At 49.7% G+C, this 7,092-nt stretch overlaps 1 pseudogene; it reads left to right on the top strand.

The window, feature by feature from the left end:
• The first annotated feature begins 6,101 nt into the window (after positions 1-6,101).
• LOC105001776 lies at positions 6,102-6,813 on the top strand (annotated as a pseudogene).
• Positions 6,814-7,092: the final 279 nt, after the last annotated feature.

Below are 7,092 nucleotides of genomic sequence, written 5' to 3' on the forward strand. Positions count from 1 at the left end.
GATTCATGATCTGTTCCATATTCACGCAGGGGCACCCAGCCTGCTGTATCTGGCCCTGCTGTGGGAGGGTCCACGGCGCCCAGGCACCTGCCACTCCTCCTTCCCTCCCCACTGTGCACATCACCTGTGATGACAGGATGATGGAAACAGCTCCAGCAGGCGTTGACTTAATAAACTGTGCCTTATGATCATGGAGGACCTCGGGAAGGGGCAGGAAGGGAGGTGCTAAGATGGTGATCCTTGCCTCCCAGCCATGCCTACCACCCTGCAAAAAACATGACAAATGTTGACCCACGTCTCAGAGGAGGGGTGGGGAGAAAACTATGCAGTGGCTGCCATCTCAGCAGGAGAAAGAGGATAACTCTCCCTGCTGGCAGAATTGGCAGTGGCCACTGTTCTCTGCCCCACTTGAAGAATGATGCCTGGGTGAACCCCCAAACAGGAGCCACTGCAGGTAACTCAGAGATGGTCCACAAGGGAGCGGCTCGCTTTAGCCATGCAGACGTCACAAACTCGGCTGTTACAGAGATAGCAGAGTTTGGGTGTAACTTGGGCCCTGGGATGGTCAGAGAGCAGTCAGGATGGATGTCCGTGGGGCAGGGTCAGCAAACGAAGCGAACCGCCTCAGCAGTTTCTACCAGAACCACATACAGAGGGAGAAGCCTGGTTAGCTTCATGGGCAAGTTGCTTCAAGTGCCAGCCCCCTCCCTGTGGGCACATCTGTGAGGTAGCCTTCAAGGCTGTGCTTTCATGGGGTCCCTGAGGGGTGAAGGCTGGACAGTGAGTGAAGATTGAATCCTTCAGTAAGTGAGTGAGTGAGAACAGAAGACGTTCAGATTGATTTGTGCTGTGGAGAAGATGACAGGGTTGTGGCCGGGGGGACAGGCTGCTGTGGCTGGCAGTATCCGGGGGAAGGGGGTAACCGAAAAGGTGACGTTTGTTCTGCATCGGACCACTGAAAGACGTCTCTTCCAGGCCACTCTACCCCACAACTGTGCACTTGGAATCTCTGCTAAATTCCAAAGGCCCCACTGTTCCCAGCTTTCAGTATACGTTTTAGAGTCTGTTAGGGAATTTTTAAAAGAAAACCAAACTTAGCTACCAGCAGTAGCCATAAAACTAAGAACATTCTAACCCATGAAGTTCTCATTATGAGCTGTTACCTTCCAGTTGAACCTACACAAGAGAAAAGTGATTAGAAATGGAGGACTTTTCTAGGCGTTTTCTTCTAGTTTTACAACGTTAGATACTTTATATTAGATATATAAAAGAATCTTTTGTGTATGACTGGCTTTAGTGGAGCTAAAGACCACCTGAGGGCCATTTTCCCAAATAGGTTCCCCATTTCCAGGCACCTGAAGCAGTAGCCCCCCAGCGCTGACCGTGTGTGCCAGGGCCCGCTCCTTGTCGCCGGAGCGGCCCTCAGACGCGCCTCCCCACCCTCTGACCCACAGTCCATGCAACACTCAGGCCATTTGCTTAACTTCAGTTGAGCCAAACACTACCACCTAAAAGGAAAAAGTGACGTTACGATTTTTACCTTTTTCTTAAAATTTTCAAGCTAAATGCCCATATAAATTATAGCGTTTCTCAGGAACCAGCCAAGATCTCTCAGAAAAGACGACCTTTAGGATCCCGTTGTCCCATGTACTTATACACTCCCGTTAAGCCCTGGGAATCCCTGACAAGTACAGAAGCTTCGGTGGCAGCAGGTATCCACCGACTGTGCCGTTGAGACAGGAGAAAGCTTGTTCACTTAAGTATTTCTGTGCAGCTGCTCTTTCAGACAAAATCTTGCACCATTCTTATGAGGCCTTGGCTTTACACAAAGGCCCATGAGTTCCATGCTGTCTTGACCCCTTGCTTTTCCAGCAGACTTAACTTCGGTCCTTCCTGCTTGTAGCCACCTTAGAAGCCAGTGTAGCAGAAACGAAGGGGCAGGACTTGCCCCTTCTCCACCAAGGGCCTCAGAGTGGGGGAGAATGTCTCCTCCACCCACCCACTCAGGCATGTGAAACAAGCCCAAAGCTGACTGGCCCAACACCCCCCAGCCCGTGTGGCCTCCAGGGCCCGCACTGCACCCAGAATCTCCCTCCTGGGCTACGCTGCCTCCTACACAGTCCTCACGGAGGGCCTTTGGGTTAGCATCAGCTCTCTGTCACACCAAGTGCTGAACAGCTAAGGAGCAGGAGTGGGACTTTGCTCATGAGGGCTCAGGGTGAGGCTTTGGCGTCATCTCTGGGCCTTCCTCGGCTTGGAAGACCCAGGCTGAGACAGCCAAAACTCAGAAGAAACCCATTCCTCCCTGGGCAGAGGCCCTCACGCAAATTGGAGGTCACCTGGCCCTTCTGTTCCATGTTGGCTTGTTTCTCTCCATGTCTATCCCAGTATAACAAGGAAACGTCACCAGATCATGTTTGAGTTTTGAAAACCATTGATTTGTCGCTTCAAACTTACCGTTTTGTCACTTGAGTCACCTTCAACATGCTGGGCACTGTCTAATTAAACAAATGGCCTGGTGGTTCTGCTTGTTCACAACTGGGTCACAGATTTCTGTTATGCTACGAGTCTGTGGGAACCCAGATTCTTTTCTGCTAGCAGATTTCTCTGAGTGCATTGCAGTTGTTCTTCCCAGTAGAGTCATGGTGGCTTCAACCGTTCAGTGTCCCCAAAAGGGGAACCACCAGCCGAGCCGGAGCTCAGAGGGGACCATGGTTCACGACTGTGGTTCCTCGAGGTGGCTGTCTGCCCATCCCCTCCCTGACTGTTAGCCAAAATAGAAAGGCCACGAGCCCAAATCTCCAGCCAGTTCACCTTTTCATTTGGCAGTGTTGTACTCTGATCATGTGCTGTTAGGTTTTATGTCCAGAAAATATAGTTCTGCTTCTCTTTGCATGAAGGAGTCATCATGGTGCCATAGGCTTTAAGCATTTAAACAAGAGAAATAAGGGGAAAATGCAAACACCACATCTGACCTGCCTAATGTAGACTTTATTAGATTGAAGTACCTAACCTAATATGATGTATTATTTTGTAGCATCTCAGACTTTGTAAATAAATACCATTATTTTTATATGGAAATTTTATAGAAGAGCTATTTCTGTATACTTAATTATTCCTGGGTTTTCTGAAATTGCTTCCAATAGGTAACGGACAAGTCCTAATCTGTGCTTCTGTAAGGATGGTTCAAGGACCACCCACACATGGGGGTGAATTGATGGGAGGGGTTTTTAAATTTTGCCTTCCTAAGGCCCACCCCAGATGCTCACTCAAAAGCTCTGGGGGAGGGGAGGGGAGGGGCAGAGCCTGGGAAGCTGTAATTTTAATAAACTGAGTGGTTTTGGTATCCATTAAAGTGTATCTTTGTCCATCCTGAAAGAGTCAAAGAAGGAAAGAATAAGCTTTTGAAATGAGTTTAAGTTGTGCTTGAGGAAAAAAATGTATCAGACTGTTCTATGATTTGAATGAGATGTACTATAGAGAAAATAAATAATTTAAAATAATGGCAGTCTCATTCTTTTGGGGAGGGGGTGGTTGGTGGGTCTTGTGCTGCATGCCCAGCCCTCGCTGAGTCCCTCCCCCAGACTTGCCTTCATACGGGAGCTGCCTCACCCACGGTTACACCTCACGCAGCCAGTGAGGGAGTACAGAAGTCCAGCCTCCTTGGCCCAGCTGGGGTATCCGAAGGGCCACCCGCACTTCAGAATGCCTCGTGGAATTGGTTGGTTCCTCCGGCAACTGCGTCATGGCTCAGCTCCCCTCTGCCCCACCCTGCCCACCTCACTACTCACAGGTCTGTGTCCCCAGAGCATTCCAATGCACGTCCACCACCTGTCCCGCCTAGGATGGACGTGTCAGACATAGGTTTTCTATGTTGGAGATCTACGATGTTACATCTTAATACATGTGTGCACGCTCAGTCGCTTCATTCTTCTCCAACTCTGCGACCCCATGGACTGTAGCCCATCAGGCTACTTCGTCCATGGGATTCTCCAGGCAAAAATGCTGGAGCCTTCCTCCAGGGAAGTCTTCCCGACCCAGGAATTGAACTTGTGTCTCTCACATCTTATCCATTGATGGGCAGGTTCTTTACCACTAGCGCCACCAGGGAAGCCCTTCCATCTTTATAAGGTCACTTTAAAAGATAACTGGGACTTCCCTGGTGGTCTAGTGGTTAAGACTTTACACTTCCAAAGCAGGGGGCACTGATTCCATTCCTGGTGAGGGACTAAGATTACATGTACCACGTGGCCAAAAAAAAAGATGACTGCATAAATAATGTCTTTACAGTCCCAGAAATGACTGACCTGAACATAATTTTTTAGCCAAGATGCTTCCTGATCATCCCTTTAACCAAACCACAGCATCAGAGAACAGATCTACAGTGATGAGAACAGCGTGCTGCCAGGCCCCAGCAATCACCATGGCTCCCAGCACCTCCTGCTCAAGCAAAACTGCCTGCCTTGGGAGAGGCAGGGGCCCTTGATAACGCTGTGTTAATTGTACAGTCTGAGGTGGGTGTGTGGTGGGCATGTGGACAGTCAGAATGAAGGGTTTGGAGCAATTTGGGGATCACAGGTTGGGGCCATGTTTCAGGGCCAGTAGGAAATGGTTAAGGAAGCACTAACTCGATGTTAGTGTCCAGCATGACTTCCCTGGCTGTCCAATGGTTAGGACTCCGCGCTTCCACTGCAGTGGGCATGCTTTCAATCCCTGGTCAAAGAACTAAGACCCCACAAGCCACACAGCATGACCAAAAAAAAAGAATGTTAATGTCCGGGAGGAAAGGCATCTTCCCTGCAGACTCTCCTTGAGTTCAGCGGATCAAGTCAGCGATAGTGTGGACTGTCCACTGTTGGAAGCGGGGAACCAGTGCCCACCCCTCATCCCAGGGACTTCCTGGACTGGTGAGCTCAAACTGGTAGCAGGTCCTCTCCGCTCAGTTCCTAGGGCCATTTGGCAGGCATGCCCAAGGACCCACGCGAGTTACGCCGCGTCACTGATTTGATTGCAAAAGTGCTCTTTTTCCTGTGGTCATGCTGGGGACGTGGTGGAGGACTGCTGGGAGTGTCGCTGGTAGCCATCTACACAGCCAGTGGCCCCAGTGCTGACCAGGGAGGGTGTCCGCAGAGCCCAAGGCGTTGTTGACTTCCAGACACAGCTCCTTGCTCTGGGCTCCGCGGAGGTTTCAGGAACAAGGCATCAGAAGACAGCCTTAGCCAAGCGTCTTCTCTGGCAGCAGAACTCATGACAGTCAACCTGCCTTTTTTGGTTCCTATTTCCATTAGCTATTTTTTTCCCCATTCCATCTGAGGATGAACTGCGCTTGCAGTTCACACTCCTTCCATTTCTGTATGTGATTTCTTTGAGCACTGGCTCCTCTTCAATTCAGTTGCTCAGTTGTGTCTGACTCTGCGACGCCATGACTGCAGCATGCCAGACTTCCCTGTCCATCACCAACTTCGGGAGCTTCTCTTAGCACCTGCAACCTCCCCCACTTTCTTGCCTGGGAAGAGGGCTCAGTGTGTTCTTACTGTGGACAACTGCCAGATGCCTGGGAGCTCCTTGCCAGCTCTGCCTTCTTCCTGTGAGGCCTTTCCAGTTTCTTGCCGAAACCTGCTTTCAGGAAATCTCAGTGTAAAGTGCTCTGTGGTGAAGGCAGATCTGTGTCAGGGTGGGCGAAGCCAAGCCCATTGAGTGCAAAGAACAACTTGTCATAACCACTCACTTTCATGCAAATTACTTTCGCCACTGGGGCACAGCAGCCATCACCAACCACTTTCTTCTCATTTACATGTCTCCTGCCTTGCTCAAGGGCCTCGAGTACTGTGATGTCTACTGTACTGTGGTCAGGAGATTTGTTTTCTTGCGCTAGCACTTGGCCATGGCCCCCAAAAGCCAAAATTCAATGAGAAGTCCTGAGAAATGTGCCAACTCTTTGAGACCCCATGGACTGTAACCTGCCAGTCTCCTCTGTCCAAGGGATTTTCCAGGCAAGAATACTGGAGTGGGTTGCAAATCCTTCTCCAGGGGATCTTTCTGACCCGGGGACCAAACCCAAGTCTCCTGCATGGCAGGCGGATTCTTTTACCATCTGAACCACCAGGTAAGCCCCAGTCGTGAGAAGAGGATGTACTAAAGCCTGAAAATGATGGTCCTAAAGGGCATGATCTCCACAGGAATTCTTTCCAGACTCTGCTAATAAACAAACAGATTTGTGTTTGAACCTCCAATAACAAAGACTTGTACTGGATCTTTAATCTGAATACAAGATTTTTGACTTGAAAAAGAGTGGTACCTCTTTCCCTGCCACCACGGAGTGGGGAGGCGGAGGCTCGGGTGCATTCAAGATTCGGCTTCACCCGTAACCCACTGCCATGGCCAAGGAAGGCATTGCTGCTGGAGGTGTAATGGATGTTAATACTGCTCTGCAAGAGGTGCTGAAGACTGCCCTCATCCACGATGGCCTAGCACATGGAATTCACGGAGCTGCCGAAGGCTTAGACAAGCGTCAAGCCCATCTCTGTGCCCTTGCATCCCACTGTGATGAGCCTGTGTATGTCAAGTTGGTGGAGGCCCTTGGTGCGGAGCACAAAGTCAACCTGATTAAGGTCGATGACAACAAGAAACTAGGGGAATGGGCAGGCCTCTGTACAACGGACAGAGAGGGAAAACCCTGTAAAGCGGTTGGTTGCAGTTGTGTGGCGGTTAAGGACTGTGGCAAAGAGTCTCAGGCCAAGGATGTCATCGAGGAGTACTTCAAATGCAAGAAATGATGAAATAAAAAACTGAGTTCTTGGTTAAAAAAAAAAAAAAAAAGACTTGGAGAAATTATTTTAAGAACTAAAACCAGGGATTTCCCTGGTGATCCAGTGATTAAGACTATGCTTCCACTGCAGTGGGCTGAGGGTTCGACCCCTGGTCAGGGAACTAAGATCTCAAATGCCATGCACTGAGGCAGAAAAAAAAAAAAGAAACCAAAATGTGAATCCAGTGGACAGTCTTGAAAGTCAGATTAAAGGCATGAAAGAAAAAACATGTCTTATCTGGGGGTCTTAGTGTCCCCACCCATCTTCCCACCGCCTCAGTCAG

This window comes from Bison bison, unplaced genomic scaffold (genome assembly GCF_000754665.1).
Source record: "Bison bison bison isolate TAMUID 2011002044 unplaced genomic scaffold, Bison_UMD1.0 scf7180017864384, whole genome shotgun sequence".
In the NCBI taxonomy this organism is placed as follows: domain Eukaryota; kingdom Metazoa; phylum Chordata; class Mammalia; order Artiodactyla; family Bovidae; genus Bison; species Bison bison.